Raw genomic sequence first — 25418 nt, 5'->3', positions numbered from 1 at the left:
TAAGAGCTCTGCATGGGAGAAGTCTGCAGTCTGTAGTCCAAAAGAGAGCCCTCACATGGACCAGCCATGCTGCACTCTAATCTTGGATTTCCCAGCCTTCAGAACTGGCCTCACACATGCTAGATGAGTGCCCTGCCACTGAGATACACCTCCAGCCCTGAAATTATCTATTCACTCGGCTGTTTTCCCTAAGGGCTCCTATATGGACCCTCTGATCCAATATAGGAGTAAAGCATAGGGTACCATGGTTGGCGTGACTCCTCACATCTTGGAAGAAGGAAAACAGAAACAGCTCCTCATGTCACACATTACTATTATGAGACATCTGGTGTCACTATTGCCCAAAGGAAAATATATTTGGCCTTCAAAACAAAATATACAGAGAAGTATAGAAAGATGATGCTGAATTTACCAAGTCCTCCAGTTCTTGATTCACTTACCACAAATGTTACGAAAAGGACTTCCAGATCCATTTTAGATTGCATGAAATTTGTTCGGGAGAGGCAATGCCTGTCCTGCTGGTGAAGGTGATAGAAGTTGTCAGTGGGATCAAAAACAACATAAAATAAAACAAAACAAAAAAGAAAAAAACAGCAGAAAACAAAACAAAAACCTGGAATCATGTGATAAACGCAAGGGCAGGGCCCAGTCTAAAGACTACATTGAAATCAGAGAAGGTGAAAAGTCTATTTGGAAGAAGGACAGTAAGCGGCCAGATCAGTAGACTGTAGAAAGAACTCAAATGTTACAATTCTGATGCTCACAGTACTACCTCATGTGCCTCCTAGCTCAATCTCCTTGTTATAGTCACCAGTCAGATGATGGCCCAGATACAGAGACCGCTTCTGGCTCTAACAGAACACCAGTTTTTTTTTTATTTTTAGTTCTTACATAGTGGAAAATGCAGAAGATATGTCGTGGTGTCATTGATAAAGGCTGTTATGAGGAAGTCCTCATTAACACCCTAGTTTAAAGGTAGGGCTCTAGTTTTAAACTTGAATACTTGTTATTCTGTCAAAGGCATTGTTTAGACTAGCTTTGGGTGGGTTGTTTTCCTCTAAGTCCTACAAACTGTGATGCCAGTGTCGGCATTACAAGAAAAAAGAAGTATATTTAAGATACTGAGTATTTTATAGGAAAACTAATGCTGTAAAGTGCTAAGTCCTTTCCTTAAAAATTCTCTTCTAATGAAAGTAATTAGGGAAATTTAAGGGGATAAATATACATTTGTTGTATGATAAACCACATGTAGTTTTAATCTTTCTATATTGAGAAGCAGTGGTTGGGACATTTTTAAAAAGGTTGTCTATACTTGTCTTCCCTCATGATAATAAATTTGTCATAACTCAGTAACATCACTTGCCCCTAGAAGTAGTTGTTAATAATTTTGAAATATTAAGGTCTTGCCAAGGTTCTGATGATTTAAACCTGTAATACTGATTATTAAGCAGGACAGACTGAGCTTTCTGGTGCAAATACTTTGAAGAAGGAAGTAGTTTCTAAATACACAGAGGGGTAACTAGACTGTATATGTTTCATTCTGTGTCACCTCCCTTCATATTAATATTTGTTAAAGATTTTTAATTTATGTGAACATCTAAAACAGAACAAAAGCTCCTCTTGGGGAAATGGTGAGTTTGTAGGATAATTGAGATCCTATAAAAATAGTACCAAAGAATTGCTACATTGTAGATAACACACATCATTAAAATGTTAAATTATCTAAATAAAATGTGCAAGTCTTCAGGATAGCACAGAACAAAAGTTAACGTTTCATGGGGCAGATTTAAGACTTGCTGAGTGTGTAAATAATTGATGTTCATTTTATACAACTTTGGTGACTTCATTGAAATCCAAGCCATTTGGTTTTTTCACTTTATTTAAAGTAAAATTGACTGGAAGGAAACATGCATGTGTTAAAGTGAAAGGAGGGAAAAAGATATTCCAAGCAAATAGAGCCTGAAAGCAAGCAGGAGTAGCTATTCTTATACCTGAAAAAGCAGACTCTAAATCAAAATCAGTCAGAAGAGACAAAGAAAGCCACTTCTAAAGGGAACAATCCATGAAGAGGACATATCCAGTTGTAAACATAAATGCATCAAGTGTCAACACACTCAATTTCATAAAACAAGCACTATTAGACATAAAAGCACAGATAAACTCCAACACAATAATAGTGGAAGGCTACAATATCCCACATTCATAATAGGTAGATCATCCAGACCAAAAATATCAGCAGGGAAACTTCAGATTTAGTTGACACTATAAATCAAATGGGCTTAATAGACATATGGAACATTCCACCCAATAGCCATACTATACACTAGAAATCAACAACAAGATAAACTACAGAAAATGTATGAACAAATAGAGACTGAACAATACATCTTTGAATGTTCAGTGACCGTTGAAGGAATAGGTGTGGAAATAAAAAAGTTCTCAGAAGAAAATGAAAATGAAAAAACAATATAACAAACTTTGGGTCACAATAAAAGTGGTTCCAAGTGGGAAGCTTATAGCTATGAGTGCCTACATTTAAAAAATCATAGAGATCTCAAATGGAACCCTAATGATGCACTTTGATGTCTTAGAAAGACAAGGAAGTCAATCCCAAAATTAGTAGAAGAAAAGGAATAATAAAGATTAGAGCTGAAATTAACAAAATGGAAACTGAAAGAACAGTACAAAGGGTCAGTGAAACAAGGGAGTTGGTTCTTTGAAAAAAATAAACAACATGGACAGATTCTTAGACAAACTAACTAAAAGAAAGACCAAAATTAATTTAAAAATATGAGGTAAAAATGATAATAATACAATAATACAAAGGATCATCTGCAAACAGTTTGAAAACTTACATTCCAATAAATTGCAAAACCTAGAAGCTAATAAATTTACATATGACCCACACAAATTGAACCAAGAAGATACAAATTACAGAAGCGTATCCATAACAGTGAGATTGAAACAGTAATAAAAAAACCTTTCAACAAAGAAAATCCGAAGACATGATGGATTTGTTGCTGAATTCTATCAGACCTATAAAGAAGAACTAACACAAATGCTCCTCAAACTACTCCACAAAGTGCACAGGGAAACAACACTTCCAAACTTATTCTATGAATCCAGTATTAGCCTGATACAAAACCAAAGAAGAACACAACAAACAAAGGGAAACTATACATCAATTTTCTTGATGAATATAAATGCAAAAATGCAAAATAAAACACCTACAAATGGGACTCAGCAGCACATGAAGAAGATCATACATCATGATCAAGTTGTCTTAATTCCTGGAATACAAGATGGTTTAACATACACAAATTGGTAAACATGATACAGCAAATAATACAGAATACATATAATTCAGAAGCAAGGACAAAAGTCACGTAATCATTTGAATAGATGTAGAACTAGCCTTGTCACAGTTCAATACCTCTTATGGTAAAGCTCTATAGAAACTAGGAGCAGAAGGTTAATGTTTCGATATAATAAAGCCTATATGTGACAAATGTATAACCAGCATTATACAAAATGGGGAAAAACTGAAAGCATTTCTTCTAATGTCCAGAATGGGACAAGGGTGTCCACTATCATCACTCTTATTCCATTAGTGCTTGAATCCTTAGCCAGAATGATAAGGCAAGCAAAAGAAACAAAAGGGATGCAAATAGTATAGGAAGAAGTAAAACTATCTCTGTTTGCAGATAATATAATCTTACACTTAAAAGATTCTAAAGAATTCAGTAGAAGACTTGAAGATCTGATGCACATGTTCAACAAAGTAGCAGGATCCAAAACCAACATATAAAAATCAGTGATGAACTCACTGAAAAGGAAGTCAGGAATGCAATTCTATGCACAATAGCCTAAAAAACAATAGCCAGGCAAAACATAGCCAGTGATGTTAAAGACATCTTACAATGAAAACTATAAAGTACCAAAGAAAGAAACTAAAGAAGACACTACAAGATGGAAAGACCTCCCATGTTCATGTATCAGCAGAGTAAATGTCAAATTGGCCATATTACCAAAAGTGATTATACAATTCAGTGAAATCTCCATCAAAATTCCATGACATTATTCACATAAATGGAAAAATAGAATCCTAAAATTCATATGGAAACATAAAAGACCTTGAACAGCCAAAGCTATCCTGAGCAAGAAGAGCAATGCTGGAGGTATCACAATACCTGACTTCAAATTATACTGCAGAGTCATAGAAACAAAAACAGCATGGTATTAGCACAAAAACAGACACATAGACCAATGAAATAGAAAACCCAGGAATAAGCACAAACATATACTGACATTTACTTTTTTACAGAATGCCAGAAACACACATTGGAGAAAGACAGACTCTTTAACAAATGGTGCTAAGAAAACTGGATATCTACACACAAGAGACTGAAACTAGATTTCACCCTGCACAAAAACAAATTCAAAATGCATCAAAGACTTTAATGTCAGGCCTGAAAGTTAGAAAATACTACAGGAAAATATAGGGGAAATACTTCAAGATGCAGGCATAGGCAATGACTTTCTGAGTAGGACTCTAATAGCTTAGGAAATAACAGCAAGAACTGACAAATGGGACTGTATCAAATCTAAAAGCTTTTGTAAAGCAAAAAAAAAAGCAATCAACAGAATGAAGAGACAGTATATAGAATGGGAAAAAAATCTTTGTCAGATGTTCATCTGACAGGAAATTAATATTCCAGAATATATAAAGAACTAAAAATAGACCCCATAAATGGCTGGAGTAGCTATACTCATATCTGACAAGGTAGACTTCAGACTACAATCAGTCAGAAGAGACAATGAAGGTCACTTCTTATTAATGAAAGGAACATTTCATTAAGAGGAAATATCAATTCTTAACATATGTGCACCAAACATAGGGGTAACCATCTTCATTAAAAAACTCTAAAGGGCCTAAGTGCACAGATAGATCCTAACACAGTGATGATAGTGGGACACCTGAGTACCCCACTGTCACCGATAGATAGGTCATCCAGATGAAAGATCAACAAAGAAACATCAGCGCTTCTGCACAGGTTAGACTGAATGGACAAAATAGATGTCTACAGAGTATTTCACCCAACACCCAGGCAATACATATTTTTTCTATAGCTTGTGGAACTTTCTCCAAAATAGATCATATTTTAAGACACAAAAAAAAGTCTCAACAAGTTCAAGAAAACGGAAATAACTCCCTGGGGGGGTGAGTTTGTACCAGACCACCAGCTGAAGTTACTGTAGTTCTAGCTTCAGCTTCGCAATGGTTTCCCTTGGCCAAAAATGCACTAACTCATCTCCAAGTTCAAAGAATTCAGCAAACAATGGCAAGGCAGAGCCACCAGCAAAGGCCACCTGATTTCCATGACAAATATGGTACTGCTGTATTAGTCAGTGGGGCCACTTCTGCATTGCTGTGTGGACATACACAGCAACACAGATTGGAATAGAGTGGAACCTGCCCTCTGTTGGCAGAGTCACCCATAAGAAAGGGTCATAGAGGGGTGAATACAATCAAAGTACATTATGTGCATGTGTGGAAGTAGAATGAACAATTTAATATATGCCAATAACAATAAATTAGATAAATGTATGAAATGTCCAATTCACACAAGAGAATAAAATGACAGATAATCAAGTTCTCAGAAAGGGAAATTCTATATACATTGTTTATATTAATTAACAATATTCAAAAAAATAAAAGAAGTGTGTGTTAAGGCTAAGTTGGCTGATTTTGGTTTGGATTCTTTTAGTTGGCCTTTTTGAGCATTGAGATATGCTGAGTGTGGAGCTCTTCAAATATAAAATCGTCATTAGAAGTCTCCCACTTGAGCCCAAATCAAAGTATTCTCATTACGTCTTTACCAAAAGTTCAGAAAAAAGAACAGGGCCAGTGTAGATTTTTCATAATAAGGGAGGAGAATTTACTTGCCTTATAATTCCAGGCCTCAGTGCTCATTTATAAAACTGGGTTTTAAAAATTGGATGGTATCATAAAAGGACTGAGCCACTTTCATAGGCACCTGATAGCTTTTTAGTTCTTAATCTAAACTTAATATTTTATGCTTCATGCTTTTGGGGAAAGCCTATAGATTACACAGTAAGTTGTGTCAATTCTCTCACACCCTTAGAGATGTATTATAAGAGTCCCGCCATTATCATCCTCTTGAGTTAGTTTGAAAAGTTTTCTTGGATATATTTTGGCTGGAAGAATTACTATAATATAGATCATCTTACTAGTGTATTTGTTTATTTATTACTAAACTTTAGCCATAGTCTTATTTTCACCTTTCCACCTCTTTTTGCCTGTAAGGTACACTGCATGTAGTCATGCATTTTGTATTAATAAATACAAATCTGGTTTGTACTTTTTTATGCTGTTTGATGCTTATAATAAAAACTTTTACTAGGGTATTGAATAAGCTTAGTCTTACTAGAATACATATATATATATAAATATATATATAAATAAGTATATATATATATATATATACAAGAGCTCTGCATGGACTGGGATCTGTTTATTTTTGTTTAGCCAATCTTTTCTTAAGTGACAAGGAGGAGTATTCCAGCGTTTATCTTTATACTCTAAGCGTAATGGGCAAGGAATGGGCAGGACAGGTTTGTAGAGGAAGAGCACTTGAAAAGTTGGGGGAGTCTTTTGGATTGACTGTGTTAGTCAGCTTTCTGTCACAGTTACAACATAACTGAAAAAATCATAAGCTGGGCACTGATGACTTACACCTGTAGTCCTAGATACTTGGGAGGCTGAGATCAGGAGGATCGTGGTTCAAGGCTAGTCTGGGAAAATAGTTTATGAGAACCCATCTCCAAAATAGCAAAATCAAAGTGGACTGGAGTTGTGGCTCAAGTGGTAGACCACTTCTCTAGCAAGTGAAAAGCCCTGAGTTCAAAACCCAGTTCCACAAACAACAGCAACAAAACCCAAGAAAATAAGTTAAGGGACTTAAAGCAGGAAAAGTTTATTTTGGCTTATGGTTTCAGAAGTCACCAGAGGTGACTTGGCCTTGTTATCATTGGGCTTGTGGTGAGGCAGAACATCAAGGTGGGGAGTACATGAAGAAGGAGGCTGTACACCTTCAGGCTGTCACAGACTCAAAGAGAGAGAGGAAGGAGCTGGGGTCCCAATTCCCTTCAAAGGCACACTCCTCCTGAGGAACTAACACCCACCAACCCACCCACCCCCACCACCCAAAGCCCTACCTCCTAAAAGTTCTGCGACTTCCCAATAGCACCACAGACTGATGATCAAACTTTCAGTACATGGTCTTTGGGGGACATGAGTTCCAAACCATGACACTATCCCAGCACAGAAACCACTGTTTCATATGTTCTGTCATGTGCCACCTGTTGTTCTTTTCCAGAAAAGGGAGACTGGGGTCCCATTTCTTTTGATGTGTGAAGAAGATGGGTTGTAGTGACAATGTGCATTAATCTATGTGGTATCCTTTAATCTGGCCCAGAGTCCTAGTTGGAGGCAAAACAGGACTCTGTTTTGCAAACTCCTCCTTGGTTATCAGCTGAGTCACTGTCCTGATCTTCTAACTCCTGGCCCTCCTTTATGGACACCAAGGGGGCTGAGAAAGTCACACATGCAGTCAAAACCACATGGATTTTATTCTCCAAGGGCCAACTAGGTTATCCATCTACTGCTTCATAGTTGGCATGGCTAGAATTCCATCTGTGTACTTACTGCTAGATCCTGGACTAGACAGTGTTGTCCCTGTTGTATTCAAGATATAACTTTGTTTTGATTAAAGCAGTCCAAAGGTCAAATTGTAAATATTTGTAATAAGGAATATTTTCAAGAAACTAATACTGATAAATTGAAAGAAAATTATTCAGGAAACAAAAGCAGAGCAATGGAAATGATTCAGTCAGTAAGCCCACTCTAGGTGCCATTGTTAAAGGTAGGAAAGGCAAGAGAAAGACAGAAAAGGAAAAATGAAAAAACACCTGTTCAAGCCCTTTGTTGCCTTATTTTCTCCTAAAATCTTATTACACTTATGGTTCTGTTTCTATCTTCCAATATGGTTTTCATATGTTTAACGTGTGTTGTTCTTATGAGTTCAAGTTAGTTATAAGCTCCTGATAAATGATCACTAGATCTATTTCCTTGAATTCTCCTTGGCATCAATCATAGAACTGAAAACATATAGTAGATTTTACAGATACTTTGTTATGTGCCCAGTGAATGAGTAAGACCACTCACCTTGACTATGCTTTTCTTTATTCTCCCTATCCTCACTTACTCTTTGTGACTGAATTCCCTCTCCCCATGGCTCTACTCTTGGCTCTAGCTCATTCAGCTACCTGCAAGAAAAGATGAAGCCCATAATTAAGCCCATTCACAGTGTCTTCAGAAAGAATCTTTTCAGGGCTAAAATGAAAAGGTTAAATCTCTCAGAACACCTTACAAGGTTCTTGAGGCCTCTCAGTTACCCCCTTAAATCTGAGTGCTAGAACCAACCAAGCAGGTTAGTTACGAGAGCTCTTTGTCTCAGTTTTCCCATATGTGTAAGGGGGTTAATAGCTCCTGCCTCCTACCTTCCCCCACAGGAACACAGTGAGATAATGCTATAACATTCATTGCAGCCTCAGATGAAAGCTATCATATAAACACCAAGTGTAATTAAAGGCTCTTGACCTGAAGGAGGCCATGGAAACTTCATTGCTTATGGTGTTCACAGCAAGATGAATGAAAAGAGTGCGGTTGTATCCAAAGACTTCTTGGCACTGAACCTAGGAGCAGCTCATGATAATTAGGATCTGTACATGAAACAAAGACCTAAAAGAAATTTGGTGGTCCCAGAGGAAAATTTAAAGTCCTTTAAAAAGTTTAAAACAAATTTACAAAACAACTTACCCTGGCTAAAATGTCAAAAGAGTAAAGAACTTTTATACTAAAAAGCTGTGGTTTCTTACCTAACTTATCCTAACTCCTGTCTTTTTCTCATGGGCAGCTACTTTTAATCTTTTTTATTCTTTCTTTGATGTTAATTTCCATATCTCTAAATAAAACACTTATACTTTTGTTTTTTGGCAAAAGTATAAATATCTCTTTTTAAAAACATTTCTTTGGACATCAGCTCTTGAATTTCTGCTATTGATCTGTTAAGATTTTGTGGCACTATGCCCCCATTTCCTCAACCATTTATTGGGGTTAAAGTGCTCTTTCATTTATTTTATCAGTTTCCTTTGAAACTTTAAGTTATAAACTTACCCCTGTGTTTCTTGTTCAACAAGAAGTTTTTGGCCATCCACCTTGTGAGATGGGACCATGTCATCTCTATTCTTCCTTTCAGCTCTACTTCCTGCCTTCTGCCACCCATTTTCCATCACTCGAACGTCTACAATGTCAAGAGTGATAATATTTATATTCTGTTCTGAAGCCATAACTGTTCTCTGTGCTTTGTCTATAAGTTGGCCTAGGAGCTGGAGATCATTTTTGACCTTTCTCAGTACTGAGGATTGAACTCAGGGCCTCACGTTTGCTTATGCAGGCAGCTGTACCACTTGAGCCACACCTCAGGCCCTCTGGAGATCATTTTAACTCTCTATGGCAGAGCCTGATTTTTTTGTACTATAATTATTTCTTCTCTCTTGTAAGGATTTGAGTTTTCCTATGCTCTTCAATTCCTTTTTATTCTGGTATTATTGTTTTTCTTAAAACCTTAATTTGTTTTTGAAAACTTGGTGCAAATGAGCATTCTATGAAATGCCCTCCTCTGACTGATGGCTCTCTGGATGCTGAACCATCATCATCTTAGAACTTTCATGTTTTCAGTATTTTGGGCCCTATATTTTTCTTGTTTTTTTGTTTACTCCTTTGATTTGCTAGATGTATATCCAATAGCTTATAAACATACATATTAAAAATAAATTCTAAGTTTTGAATGCTTGGAAATACTGCTATTTGTGCTTAACTTATATGATAGTTTAGGTGCAGGAAATCTTTTTCTTCTGGACTGCTGAGGACATTCTACTGTCTTTTAGCTTACAGTACTGTTTTTAAGAAGTCTGTGAGGCCATGATGCTTGTTCTTTTGTAGGTGACCTGAGTTTTTCACTTTAAACTTACACGTTCCTTATTATTATTATTTTGAAATTTCACAGTTATGTGTCTAGGTTCCACTTTGTTTCTTGGTTTTTTTTTTTTTTTTTTTTTTTTTTGCGGTACTGGGGTCTGAACTCAGGGCCTATACCTTGAGACACTCCACCAACCCTTTTTTGTGATGGGTTTTTTGAGATAGGGTCTCATGAACTATATCCTTGGGCTGGCTTTGAACCGCAATCTTCCTGATCTCTCCCTTCTGAGTAGCTAGGATTGCAGGTATGGGCCACCAGTACCCAGCCCAGTTTGTTTCTTTGTGCTGCAGATTTGGTGAACCCTTTCAATTCAGAAATTTCTGTTCTCTTGTAAAAACTTTCATTTACTTTCTTTGAATATATTCATCCTTTTGTGATTCTGAACTCTCTTTTTAACTCTTATTGGTTGTTATGGGTAGGGTTGGGCCCTACTCAAATTCATTTATTGGAGCCCTAACTTTGGATTGTGACAGTATTCGGGGATAGGACTGTTAGAGAAGGGACTGCTAAAATTTTGGCTATAAAGGTGGGACCTAATCCAATCTCACTGGTGTTCCCATAGAAGAAATTTATATACAAATAGACAATGTATAGAAAGATGTGCATATACAAAAATGAGGACACAGTAAGAAGGTGATCATCTGTAAGCCAAGAAGAGAGGTCTCAGAAGGCAAACTTTGATCTTGAACTTCTAGAACATGAGAACATAAATTTCTATTTAAGCTACTCACTCTGTATTTGTTATGGAAGCCCTAGGAAATTAATATACTGGTCAAGTTCAGATGACAAATACACAAATAGGCAAACTCAAATCAGCTTCTCTAATGAGAACTTACTGACCCACATAACTAATAAGTGAGGGCTAGAAGGGCTAGCTTTAGCCACTGCTAAATTTAGAGGCCTAAGCAACATAGACAGGATGTGATTTCTTTGCATCTTTCATTTCAGTTCTCTACTGTTTCATCATTATTCAGACTCTACTGTAGGGGCCATATGTTCCAAGACTTAAGTCCAGTGGAAAAGAATCCCTATTTCTTTTTCTGCAGCTTCAGAAAAAAAGTCTTGTTTTTCCTTGGCCCCCTTTGATCCATATGCTTGGAACCAATTACTGAGCCAGGAAAGTGTTCTCTGATGATGTAGTCCTATATATATCTCTCTCTATCTCTGTATTTATCCCTGTATCTATCTGTCTATCTATCTATCTATCTATCTATCTATCTATCATCTATCTGTCTATCTATCTGTCTATCTGTCTATCTATCATCTATCTACTTCCTGTATATATCCCGCATGATATGTGCTGGGGGAGTGTGCAGTCAACACCATATAGAATGCATGGAGTGAGAATGGGGAGGGATGATCATCTCATATGGGACTAAGTACTGGAGAGCTGAAAAACAGAAAGGTTTATACATGCTAGGTTAAAATTTGAATTTGATTTTAAGTGTATATGGTAACAAGTGCATTGTGGCATTAAATTAATGTAAATGTAGTGGTGGAGAATGGTGCTGGGCAGTATGTATTTAATAAAATTATTATTTAGTGGACACATACTGTGTATCTTAAAGGAAAGTGAGAAGTAGGACACAGCAGAATTTTTCTTTTAGTCTTCAGTATGTGTGTGGTCAGTGATAGCTGCAGAGTATCCCTATGTGAACAACTTGATCATTATATGCCATTTGCCCATGACCTCTGCCTTTGTGGTGGGATGGAAAGGTAAGGCCAACTTATTATTATTATTTTTGGTGCTAGAGGTTGAACCCAGGGGCTCAAGCATGCTCAACTAATTATTCAACACTCCAAGGGAGTGTTTTCCTTTACTCCGTAAAGGGAAATACATTCCTTAGAGTTTATCATTATGATTTGTTATGTCCTTAAATTTTTACTTCATTTTAGCACCCTCTATAGTCAGTGCACCTGCCCATGTGCCTTTCTTTGGTTAATGGGCTTCAAGCTGATGTGAGGGCAGAGAAAGTGGGATACTTTCTTGTTAGGAAACCTCTTAAGACTTGATGAGATTTGAATATCCTTTGTAACTATCCTCAGGAACTCCATTTCTGGGCTTGATTCCAGTTTTTTTTTTTTTTTTTACTGACTCATTGGGTGCCTTTGGTCTGCAATCCCACAGCTCATTGCCTCAGTTTTCCATTTGAAAATAAGCCCCAGCCAGACCTATTTTTTTCTCTAAGAGGTTGTGATATATAATTAGAATTTTACTTTTCTTCCCTTCCTAAAGTTGTCCTCACTGTTGACTGATCTCAGTTACAAGGGAGATGGTAATTGCCATCATCTCCTAACAACAACAGAAATTGTAGCTTACATCTATTGAGTGCATTCTACACATCGAGAACTCTGTCAAGTGATCATTTTTAACACTCACAATTACCCTTTGTGATAAGTGGTTGCATTACATTATCTCCATTTAACATATAAGGAAACTGAGGCATAGAGGATGACCTGAATCTTTCTCACTCTGGAACTATTTTCTTAACTATTGTACACTGCTACCTTCCTGAACCGCATGAAGTCAAAGGGCTTATGAGTTAACACTTTGCTTCTAGTCCAGGACACCCCAACTTTAATAGCCAGAAAATTAGAACTACTAGCAGCATTTGGAAAGATGCTTCATGGTTGTGGGGACCTACACTTGGTTCATAAGTGAGGAAATTGAGGTAAAGTGTCTGAGGTGACTTGTTTAAGCTTATACATAATAGAACATCTTTGGTAACAATGATTTAAAATGCCTTTCCTAGTCAATAGAGCTCATACATCAATTGCTAATTAACTAGGTGCTCTGCTTCTGTAAGATGTGATCAATAGAAATGTTGCATGTACTTCTTTTTGATATATTTCCATTTCAAGAACTGAGTCCCGCCCTTCATGGAACTATCTGCTATCCAACCCTTAAGCAAAAATTTGTTAGTGTGCATATGGGCCAATCATTGCTCTTCCATAGATATGGTGTCAGTTGATACCAACAGTGTCATATGGTACAGAAATTTTATCATTGGTTCCCCTGCTTTCTCTTTAAAGAGCATCATATTATTTTCCTGCACTTTGGGACTAATTTAATATACTTTTGGAAATAGTTGAACAATTATTTTTGTCATGAGGGACACAAGTTTGAACCATGCTTATATAGGTTTTGATCTTCCTTTTCCAATAATTGGATGAATGTTTTGTTGTTGTTTTGAGACAAGGTTATCACTGTGTTGCCCAGGCTATCCTTGAACTCATGATCCGCCTGCCTCCCCTTCCCAAATGCTGGGATCATAGGTATGCACTACCATACCTATCTTAGATTAATCAGTTTCTTTAAAAAGAAGGTCAGTGGGCCAAGATCATCATATGCCTTTATGTGTGAGAAGTTTCATAAGTAGACAGTTCATCTGGTACTGGAGTTCAGTGGCTTGCCTAGCAATGAAGTCAACTTCTTAGATAGTAACGGTGGTATCATATACCCAACTTTTTCTTTCAGCTGCTATGGAAAGTCATCATATTCAGAGATTCACTTATCCCACTACAGACCCATAGTCTATATTTATAGTTATCATAATTTATAATTACTTTGAAATGTAATTTTTTTATTGTTTTTATCATGACATTCCAGTGAATCATATTTGAGGTCTAAGTCTAATTTTAAAATTGGGGATATGATATACCATAATTAAAGTAAAATGTTAATTTAACAAATGTGAAGAAATTGAATCTTCATTAGAACAGACTAACCTAGTTCTTATATCCTTGCAGAGCATGAACAACATTGAAAAATATATTACAGCAAATGTTATGAGATTTCTATAATAATAATAATCAATCCTTAATTTCTCAAACTATGAAATACTCCAATGAACAAAGAAACAAACAAACAAAGAAAATCCATTGCTTTCCCCTTGATATGACCAAACCATCTGCAGCTATTTTGATAGGCTGTTGGGTAACACCTTTAGCTGGTGGGACCCACTTGGAGAAACAGTGTTTGAAGGGTTTATTCTAGGATGGTCTGATTGTCTCTGGGAATTCAACCACAGGTTCTTATGACCCAAATATCCTGTGGTCTTTCACAATGTCATTTGAGTTTGTGTCAGAGAGAGTTCTCCTTTTTGGACTTAACTGTGTATCTGATACAGAAGTGCAAGTGGGGGTTTTAAATAAAAACAGAAATACCCCTGAAATAATATACAGCACCAAATCCTGAGTACTGTACTATATTTTCATTACAAAATCAATAACAACAAAACCCAAAAATCAAACCAGAAAATCAAACCAAATCAAAACAAAAAACTGAAATCTATTTCCCTTAAAAATATCCAGAATAGTGATAAAGCAGTAAAAGTACTAAATTGTTAAATCAAAATCACTTACTATTCATTTTTAAAATATTCTGTGTGGCAAAATGAGTCACATTCATAAAGTATATCTGTTGCATATCATATTTTGATGCCTGGTTCAAAGCAAAACACTTGCATGATCTCTTACTTGAAAGAAATACTGGCAGGGTTCGAACTCAGGGCTTCATGCTTGCAAAACAGGTGCTCTACCACTTGAGCCATACCTCCAGCTCATTTTGCTCTGGTTATTTTGGAGATGGGGTTTTGTGAATTATTTTGCCCAGATTGGTCTCAAACAGCCATCCTCCAGATCTCAGTCATCCAAGTAGCCAGGATTACAGGTGTGAGCCACCTGTACTCAGCTAAAATAATTATAAATAAAGGGGGGAAAATGAAAAAATATAAAAAAGAATAGAATTATCTGAAAAGGGTATTAAAATACTGCCTGCCAGATTTTCTTCACTTTTTAATTTACTTATTTTGGGTGGTGGGGGGATTACCCTGGGACCCCTGAAAGTGATGAGAAGGACTTGGCAGGGGCCTGGACTGGGACTGAGGTGAAATAGGGGGCACCAGAAAAGGAAGGCCCATGGAGAGGTGTGGAGCATTGCATGTCCATGATCATCCAAGAGACTTTGAGGACACAGGACTCTGGAGAATAGAAACCCTTTTTTCTCTCTAGCTCTGAAATTTTGTTTTTCTTAGTGATGGGTGACAGCCCCTCTATCCCCTCTCCTCACCAGCTGCCAACTTGGAGCAACCAGGCCCCCTCAGAGCCCCAGAGCAGGCTTTGAAGCTCCTCCCCCATTCCAAGAGCCTCCACGGCTTGTTACCCTTGCAGGGTTATAGGTCAGAGATGGGAGCCAGCCCTCCATCTGTACTTTTTGTAGATTATGTCTGCTGGGGTTGTATCTGTTTGGATGAGCTGACATCTTTGGCCTCCACACTCTTCATTTATTGATTTATTTTTTTTAATGAAAAGTACATGCCATAATGAACTATTCTTATAACTTTCCACATCAAGAACTAGTTCTCTAACTCTTTGGACACCAATTGGGTGCCCTATAATCAATTCAATTCAGTTCAGATACTCACTGCTACCTAGAGTGTGTGTCAGACTCCACAGGTGTATGGGTTCATCCCCACCAGATAGTCCTCACTTCAGATTCCAGTCACAAGTACTGGGTGCCCAGGTTACCAAAGTTTGACTTGGCTACAAAATTTGAGGGATTCCACACCCCCTCCTCATATTAGATAATTTTTTGGAATGGCATGGAAAACTCAGTATAGTTTACTGTTACTAATTTATTGTAAATGACAGAACGCATAATTAGCCAAATAGAAGAGAATAGAATTGGGAGTTGCAAGGGGTAGAACTTCCATGCCGTCTCTGGGCATGCTCCCCTCCCAGCATCTCAATGTGTTCATATACCTGGAAGCTCTAGGAACGTCTTTCAGGGTTTTTTTTAAATGGAGATTTATTTATATAGGCATAATTAATTAAATCTTAGTCTTTGGTGATTAACTCAATCTCCATTCCCTATCCCCTTTGCAAAGACTGGTATGTGAGACTGAAATTTCCAACCCTTTAATCATATCTTGGTCTTTCTGATGACCAGCCCCCATTCTGAAGCCATCTAGGAGTCCTGGCCACTGTCATGTCATTAGCATACAAAAGACACCGATTACTCCAAGATTCCAAGGGTTTTAGGACCTGTATGCCAGGAACTGGGGACAAAGAGCAACTATGTATTTTCTATTATAGTACATACAACAAATTGAATGTAAAAGTATATATGATAATCTGTTAGCTAACTATTAAACCATACATTAAAGAGACTTAGAGAAATACAAAATACTAAACTTCTCATTCATTTTTATTTGAGAATTATAGTTATTTTATGCAAATACATGCTATTTATATTAGCATGTATAGGTTTATCATTGTTATTGTAAATGAGTTAATAAATATTTTTTAAAGTTTCAGTTTTAATTTTTAATAGGGCAATATTGATAGGTAAGGCTACATGAACAAAAGCTCTTTGGGACCATTAATACTTTTTTAAGAGTATAAAGTTTTCCTGAGACCAAAATGTTGGAGAACTGCTGCTGTCAGGGATAGTTCTTACACCCTCGGGGGTGGGCTTCTCCTGTTCCAAGTGGATGCCATGTTAATAAGACAATATTGAGGTCTCCACTGGTGTCATCAGAACCCTCAGCATCCTACATACTCCAAACTACTTAACTCCCTGTCTGTCTGTTCCCTTCTCAGATTGATAAAATCACTCTCTGATAAGCCTCATGTAGTCTGCTCTGCATATACCCTCTTCAAAGTAGGAAAACTCTTTGAAGAAGATTCAGAGTGGTCCTGTCTTCATTCAACTTATGTACACTAGAGTTTGTTTGGTAAGAAGCCTTCAGAATTAGCCCCAGGAGGTGCCCTGGGTGCTAGAAGAACTTTCTGGAGTTAAACTGCCTGATACCAGGGATTAATCCAGTAAAGCAGATGCTTGAAACGCTATGTCTTTGTTCATGAGATCTCCTTGCTCTCGATTGGCCTTTATCATTATGCTTATCCAACTGAATATAAGAGCTGGTCCTTGTTTGTTTTTAAAATTCTTTTCTAGACTGTGAACCCCAATGGGGGTATCCAACCAGTGTCCTTCCTTGCTGTATTCTCTGTTCTTAGCAGAGAACTTAGTACATTGTTGAGACTTAGTATCTTTTTTGAATATGAATAAAGGGTGGTATATACATTAAAGGTTGAAAGGAATATTTTGGAGGCAAAAATTTATAAGGAACTTTCTTCTAAAGCACTATTAGCTCACTGTCCATTAAAAAGCAAATTAACAACAACAATAAAAACCTCAATAGTGAAGACCAACGACTTTGAGGGACTGCTCATGTTATCTAGTGAAGGGTTGCTTTTGACATGTACAAATGCTAAGTATTCTTTTAGATAGAATGCTACTAGCCCTGCCTGGACAACTGGCTGCTTTATTGTGAAATGCTTTGGTAAATGAAGCCTTTGATGAAGGTGTGTCCTTTCCACAAATGACATGAAAGGTAATGTGCCAAACGTGGTCTCACACCACATGAAAAACATCTGAGAGAAGAAGTATCAATACATGAAAACCCTATTCTCTGCTGTAGGCCTCTTTCTTTGGGGTTTATTGTAGTGTTGACTGCTCCCTCACAGCGTCATGTAGCACAGCAGAGCTACAAACTCAGAGCAGGTCAGCCTCTGTCCTGCAGGAACTTGGCAGACAGGGGCACCTGGATCCTGGGAACAGGGTGGCTTACTTAGAACGACGGCACAGCAGTCAGACCCACTGACAAGAGCAGCATACTGTGAAGGGCCTGAAGGTTGAAGTAATTTGGGATCTGGGGAAAGGGAAGCAGGGCTAATATTATGGGAACTATTTCTGGAAGAGTGGGATTTGGATACATATCTTGAGGGAGGTGGAAACTGTGGGCTAAAGAAGAGAAATGACAGGATTGAGGAAAGGAATGATGGGGGGAAAGGAATACAAGTATAAAAAACACTGAAAAGCCTGGGAATGGCTCAAGTGTTAGATGTTTGCCTAGGAAGCACTGAGGCCCTGAGTTCAAATCCCAGTACTGCAAAAAACAAAAACACCTGTAATTCTAGCTACTCTGGAGGCAGAGATCAGGAGGATCGTGGTTTGAAGACAGCCAGAGCAAATAGTTCATGAGACCCTATCTTGAAAAAATCCATCACAAAAATAAGGGTCTGGTGGAATGGCTCAAGGTGAAGGCCCTGAGTTCAAGCTCCAATACTGCAAAACAAACAAACAAACAAAAAACCACTGAAACATTTATTTGGCTAAAACACAGGCAGGATGGTAGGAGATAGATAAGAGGTTGCAAAGTTGTGAGCTGTGGAGAGGTGTGGGCAGCAGGCAGGCAAGACAGGTTTAGAGTCCTGACTACAAACTGGGAAGTTTAGATTGGTTATGATAAGCAGCTGGGAGGTGCTAAGTGGAAAACTGCTATGTGAACAACAGAGTTTGAGAAGAGACATTCTGGCCCAGATTGATGACAGCAAAGCTCAGAATCCCTGGTGGTTAAAGACCAGCTTGGGTGGTGTAGCCATTGTAGTGCAATGTGGTCCAACAGAAATATAATGTAAGGCACATATATAATTATACATTTTATTGTAATCATATTGAAAAAATTAAAAAGGAAGCCAGGCGTAGTTGTGTGTACCTGTAATTCCAGCACTGGGGAGGCAGAGGCAGGAGGAATTCAGTGAGGGACTGAAGGTCAGTGGTAGAGAGCTTGCCTAGCATAGACAAGGCCTGGGTTTGATCTTCAGCACTGAAAAGAAGAATTTGAAATGAACTCAATAAATATATTTGTTATTATATTCCAATTTTAACCTGGTATATAAAACATGATGGCTAAACATACGTGTAACCCATATACAATTTATTAATAAACTACCACGGTTTTCATACTAAGTCTTTGAATTCTAGTGAATCTTTAGACTTATGGCATATCTTAATTTGAATGTTAAATTCTCACTGTGTTGATCTGTTTAAATTTTATGAAACTATCCAAGTTGCTCTACACATTTAAATTTTCCATAATAACTGAGTATAAATTATTAAATTTAAACTAATTAAAATTAAAAAATTCAGTTCATCCATTATACTAGCCATATTTTAAGTGCTCAGTGACCTCATGTGGTCAGTGGCTCCCACACTGGGCAGCTCAGGTTTACAAGTTTGCCTTGGGGTGCTATCTGGGAATAAAAGCATGAGGGAGGAATTTTTAAATGAGCATTTATCCTGGATACACTAAAGAGCACAGGGAGTAAGTTCATCAGAGAGAGAGAGAGAGAGAGAGAGACAGACAGACAGACAGACAGACAGAGAGAAAATAAAGATAGAGACCATGTGACTACATCATGAGTTTCCTGAGACAGGGACAGGTTCTGCTCAGAAATTTAAATCCTTATCTGGCACAGTCCTGATATATGGCAAGTTCACTCCTGAATTCTCAGCCTCTCAGAGCACAATAATTTGATCCTATTTGTCCAAACTTATAAATTCACATTTACCTTCTGGTCATTGTCCATATCTGACTTCAGAGTTTCTGCTACCTCTCAGGCCTGGATTACAGAATATTGAGCAAAGATCCTGAAAAGCAGATGGAATGGAGGTGGGTATTCCTTCCCTTTTCCCCTCCAGCCCTTTATCCTTTCCTATCCTGTTTCTTCCTTTTTTTGTGTTATGACTAATCTCAGCAATGACTGTAGAAAGTTTCGCTACAGCTATACAAACTTTGAAACTTCAGATCTCATCTTGGCCACTGCTCTGTGGGAAGACCATGGTGACATGTTTTCTCTCACATGCAGAATCTAGACCCCAGAAATAAAAGTCAAAACAAAAATAAGGACATGAATGTAAAAGGGGACTGCTTGTAAGGGAGCCCAAGGGAATGGGAAGGGAAAAAGGAGAGGGTAGCGAGGAGTGGTGAACATGATGAAGTACATTGCATGAAAACAGAATAATGAAGTACATTAAAAATTGTGGGACTAAGAGGTGGTGGTGAAGGGAGAGAAGGTAAGAAGGAGTGAGTGAGTGAATGTGTGAATATGATCCCAATACATTATGCGCATGTATGGAAAATCACAATAAACCCTATTATACAACTAAAAACAAACAAGCTAAGACAATGGTGAGATTAAGATCCTTCAGAAAGTCCCTGTGACTCTTCACAGAGATAACAAAGGCTGAGTGGGTAGCCCCACACTATTGCCATGACATTGCAATCACTGTTGGGCTCAATAAAATGACTGTACCACCAGAGGCATGCTGACTCACTAGCTGACTTCCAAAGTAATCAATCTTCAGTGTAAATATTTATACCTTTCAAAGACTTTTTTAAAGTACAGTTTTGGATTTGTGGAACAATTGAATAGGTAGATGACAGAATTTTGTATACCCATCTGTCTCCTCCCCTTACCCCCAGCATAGTTACTAACATCTTGTGTTAGTGTGATAGATTTGTTAAAAACTAACAAACCAGTATTAATACATTACTATTAGGTAAAGTCCATAGTTTACATTGGAGTTCACTTTTTGTCTTGTACAGTCCTGTGACTTTTGTCAAATGTTCTATGCTATGTATCTACCATTAAAGTTTCATAGGGAATAGTTTCAGCACCCCAAAATCTTCTGTGACTAACTTATTCAAGAAATCAAAAGTACACTAATATTTCACATATAAAAATTATGTGAAATTCAAGTTTAAGTATTTTATTGGGGCACAGTCACCCCCTTTGTTTACACCTTGTCTGTGGCTGCTTTCATATCACAAAAATGTTGAGTATTGCTATGGGATCCTCTGGATGGCCAAGCTAAAAATATTTACCATTCAGATTTTGGTGGAAAAAATTTGCTGCCTCCTAATCTAGAACAAAAGTTCTTGAGGGTTCTGTTTCTTGTTGACACATATCCAGGGATTTGAGCATAGATTTCTACCTAACTCAACAATTTAATAAAAGAATGCATCCTCTCTGAAATGTTAGAAACTATTTCCATAGCCAACTTTCTCTTGGGGCCCTAGAATCCCTTCTAACATTTTGCTGATGAGTCTTTATCACTTTTACATCTTGATTTAAAGAAAAAAGGAAACTTTGACAAGAGATATGAAGTTTATATATTCATAAGTGGTAAAATTATGGATCAAGGAATTCACTCATCCATTCATATATTGTCTTTCCCTTTGAAAAACATTCATATAGTATTTTGTTGTGTGCAGGGCTGAGTAGCAGAGATGGAAAAAACCCAGCTCCAGTTCTTAAGGAGATCAGAAATGAGTGCAGACAGAACAAACTATAATGCAGTGTGGTAAGTGCTACAATAAGGCACATATACCAAGTAATAGAATCATAGATTCACCAATCATTTAACAAGTATTTAGTAGGTACCTGTTAACATACCAGGTATTGTGCTAGGTGTTAGGAATATGATGATGGAAAGATAGATATTAAAGTGCTACGTGTAGCTTATATTTATCATAAATAAGGGGGATTTGGAGCCATCTGATATAATTCTCTTATATAATGAAAGGATTCTTGTTATAGTACAATTTCCAATAATGCACTCTATCTTCAGTGATATGAAACTCATGGATTAATTTATGTCTGATGTTGGACAATGATAAATGTTGGTTGGGCTGATGGAGTGGCTCAAGTGGTAGAAAGCCTGCCTAGCAAGTGTGAGGACCTGAGTTCAAACCCCCGTACTGCCAAAAAAAAGCAAAGATTAATGTTTGTTGTGCCTTATTTTGAGTCAAACTGCAGTAGAAATTATGCATTTCAGGGCTGAAAAATGCCTGCTAGAAAACCTCATTTCATTTTTTATATGCTCAAAAACATTATAATTCACCAAAGTATAGGCTTTAGAAGGATAGGAATTTTGCCTTTTGTTCACTATTTTATGCACAGATCTGCCTTAGAATAAAGTTTGACACATATATTAGGATTAATTCTTACGTTAGGATTTGTTTCTGAATTGGACACAGAAAGTTGTTCCATGGCTGTATAAAACTTAAGAACTTCTGATGTTCTATTATTTCTCTTCAGATCCAGATATTTCCAGATCCTTATTATTTCTATTAATAAGTAGCAAAATGTGTACCTGCTTATGTGTGAAAGAGAAAAATCAGCTATCATATACTGAGCCTTTGCTCAGTTATCATATTGGGACTTCACATGATTTATTTCATTTCTTTCTTACAATACGATGAAAGTATTTAACTCCCACCCACATGGTGGGTCAACTACTGTTTAAATAACTTACTGAGGCTAACAGATTTGTTAAGAAGTTAGAGCCTAGGCTACAGCTTTCTTTGTACCTTCTATGGCAGTTGTCATTCTTGCTATACTCTGGAGAACTGGGGGTGTATGGCATTCCACAAGTTTGCCTCCCCTGACATAGAGACTGGCTGAAACGAAGACAAAGTACAGTAAGAAAATAGTGAAGCAAAGATTGACCAAACTTTGTGGTACCATTGAGCCAGGGAACACTCTGTGGAGACCATTTGTGAACATGACATTATCTAAAGGACAGTAACACTGATATGGTAACAGGCTGTGGAGGTCAAGTCTCCGGTCTCAAATCCATTCTCCACCCTTCACTTGCCCTTTTGTGTATCCTAGAGAACCACATCTTGCAGAACTCCTTATCAATTGGCTTTTGGGTGACAGGCCAATAGGATGTATTGGTAGAGGACAGCAGAAGCCCAAGAATTTCCTGTCCTCCTAATCTACCTTGGGTAATATTTCTGGCAGTAGCTGTGTCCTCTGATCTTCAGCTTTTGCAGTATTGCCTCTTGCTTTGTGGTCCCAGCTTACCAGCAACTTCCACAGTGATTCTATCTCCAGCAAGACCATTGTAGTCTTTGAATTATGATAACATCAGCATCTAACAGGCCTAAAGAAGAGCAGTCCTTGCTGCTGTTAATCCTAGGATTGCTTCACAACCTTGTTTTTGGCTTCCAAGCTCTCTCATCATTCATATAACCAATTCCTTGTATTAAATATCCTCAGAGTTTTTTCTGTTCCTTGACTGGGTCAACTTGACTGATATACAGATAAGTCCCCAAGTTTCAAGAGCTTAGAATGGTACAGATTTCAAATCTAATCAGGTGCTCACTGGGCATCTTTTACACAATTCAGGGCCCATAGACATTCTCCCTTATGACTCTGCCTTTCTCTGGGGCCCTGAAGCCCTCTCTTGGATGCTCTGAGAGTAGAGGGTAGAGTATGAGGATCGTATGTGGGAGGGTTTTATGGGCTACCCCTGGATGTAATGCATACCACTTCTGACCACATTCCATTTACCACAACTTAGAGCAAGGCTGACAAATGTAGTCTTGTCTTAGGTCCAGGAGGAGAAGGAGACTGTTTACATGATCATCTAGTCAATCTTTACTACGTTGGGGTGCTGGAAAAACTATCTGAATATTTGCTCAAGTTGACCTGTAGGTGTGTAGATTGTTTTCCATTCATTCTCTCTCCCACGTACCTTTCTCACCTTTCCATGTTCATATAACTCATTTGAAAGATTTATTTATTTCTTTATTGTGGTACTTTCTGTAGTTTGAAGCTCAGGTCCTGTGCTTGCTAGGCAGGCTCCTGCTCTACTGCTTGAGACACAACCCCTAGTACATCCCTACATCTGGGGATAGAGATGAAGTATATATGAATACTTTCTAAGCCAACCAGTATGGCCAAAATATGCCTCCTAAGGTCAGAGAAACTGGTACTTGGAAATAGCTATGAACAGTTTAGTAATACCTAAAACATCCTTTCATATGCCCCACCAATGAGGGTAAAGATTTCTTCCCTATGCATTGGGGTGGCATATGCTTTGCTACTTAGAGCAGATCCCATCAATCATCAACCTTAGCAACACCTGGGAGCTTCTTAGAAATGCAGAATTTCAGGCCCCAGCCTAGCTTTGCTGAGTCAGAACCTGCAGTTTAACAAGATCTCCAGGTGATTTGCTTGCACATTAAAGTTTGCGAAGCACTAGCTTAATTCACAAAGACAGCTCAGCTGGACTCACAGGCTTTCTATGTGGGACTTCCGCATATGAGACATGATGTCCTGTTGCCAGCTTCGGGAAACTTTGTCTGAGCTTCTAGAGAGTGAGCACATCTTGCTTTACCTCTTGAATAAGCTCAGAAATCTGACAGTTGAATTGTGTTCTTGACATTCTTAATAACAATAGAGATGAAAGAAAGAAAAAAGAGGAAAAAGTAAAAATAGAAAGGAAGAAAAAGAAAAAAGGAAAGAATAAAGAGAGAAAGAAAGAAGGAAAGAAAGAAAGAAAGAAAGAAAGAAAGAAAAAGAAAAGAAAAGAAAAGAAAAGAAAAGGAAAGAAAAGAAAGAAAGAAAAGAAAAGAAAAGAAAGAGAAGGAAGGTGGCAGGCAGGCCAAATTCATCTAGCCAGAGTGGTCTCTGGGCCAGACATTCCCAAATGTCTAGGGATGGAATTCACTGGGCCATTGCTCAGCTTTGAGAGCAACTCTTCTCAGAAAGCCAGTATGGACTTTAGGCTCTATGCATAAGTAAGTTAAAACTGTCTATCTCTTGCTGTCAGATTTGGGCTGTGGCCAATGTGCTAATTATTAGGAATCTCTGTAATAGCCAAATTCTGATTTTAATTTCTTCCCATCTTCTCTACCTGCATGCAAATTCCTATTTATCCTTAAAATGACCTCAGATACTAACTCTCTTGTGAGTTCTTGAATCCAAACCTTTCCTCAATCCTTCAACACCTGTCCAGAGCTGAACCTCTCATTTACTGCCTGCTTCCTCTGCACCCTATTATAATTCAGGCTACCCTGGGACCCTCTCCCTCTTTGCAGGGATGAAGGTGCTAACTGGATCAGATTAACTTTAGGAGCTGTGGGGGAATCATAAGAGTGGTTCAGATAGAGCTGGTAGAGTGGCTCAAGTGGCAGAATGCCTGTTTGACAAGAGCAAGGCTCTGAGTTCAACCCCCCAGTACTGCCAAAACTAAAACAAACCAACCAAAACCAACCAAACAAAAAAGTTTCAGGAAATAACACAGTCAATTCATCAGTGGCCTCTGGAGTCCCAAAGGAAGTCAGGGATTACTACTTGAAGTACTTCAGATAGAGAGAAGTAGGCAAGAGAAGCAAAGAATTTCATTCTTGTACTGCTGCCAGCCACATTATTTGGCTTGGGGCAGATGTGCACAGGCTTCTTTTCTAGCTTGGGTCTCCCCCAGATACACAGGGAACCAATCCATTTATCCTGTGGTTGTAGGCATCAAGGGTGAGGAAGGTTTGTGTGTTTGTATGTATGCATGTGTGCATTCAGGTATGTGTGCCAAATCTTACAGGTTGGAGCAAAAGTATTAAAGGGCTTATTTAGTTTGAGAAAGATTCCTTGGTG

The 25418-nt window shown here is 37.8% G+C and overlaps 1 pseudogene; it reads left to right on the top strand.

The window, feature by feature from the left end:
- Positions 1–244: 244 nt before the first annotated feature.
- Positions 245–973, top strand: LOC109674606 (SIN3-HDAC complex-associated factor pseudogene; annotated as a pseudogene).
- The last annotated feature ends 24445 nt before the right edge of the window (positions 974–25418 follow it).

Source organism: Castor canadensis, chromosome 1 (assembly GCF_047511655.1).
Source record: "Castor canadensis chromosome 1, mCasCan1.hap1v2, whole genome shotgun sequence".
NCBI lineage: Eukaryota > Metazoa > Chordata > Mammalia > Rodentia > Castoridae > Castor > Castor canadensis.
Note: the sequence above shows the minus strand (reverse complement) of the source record. Positions and strands in the feature narration are given on the sequence as shown.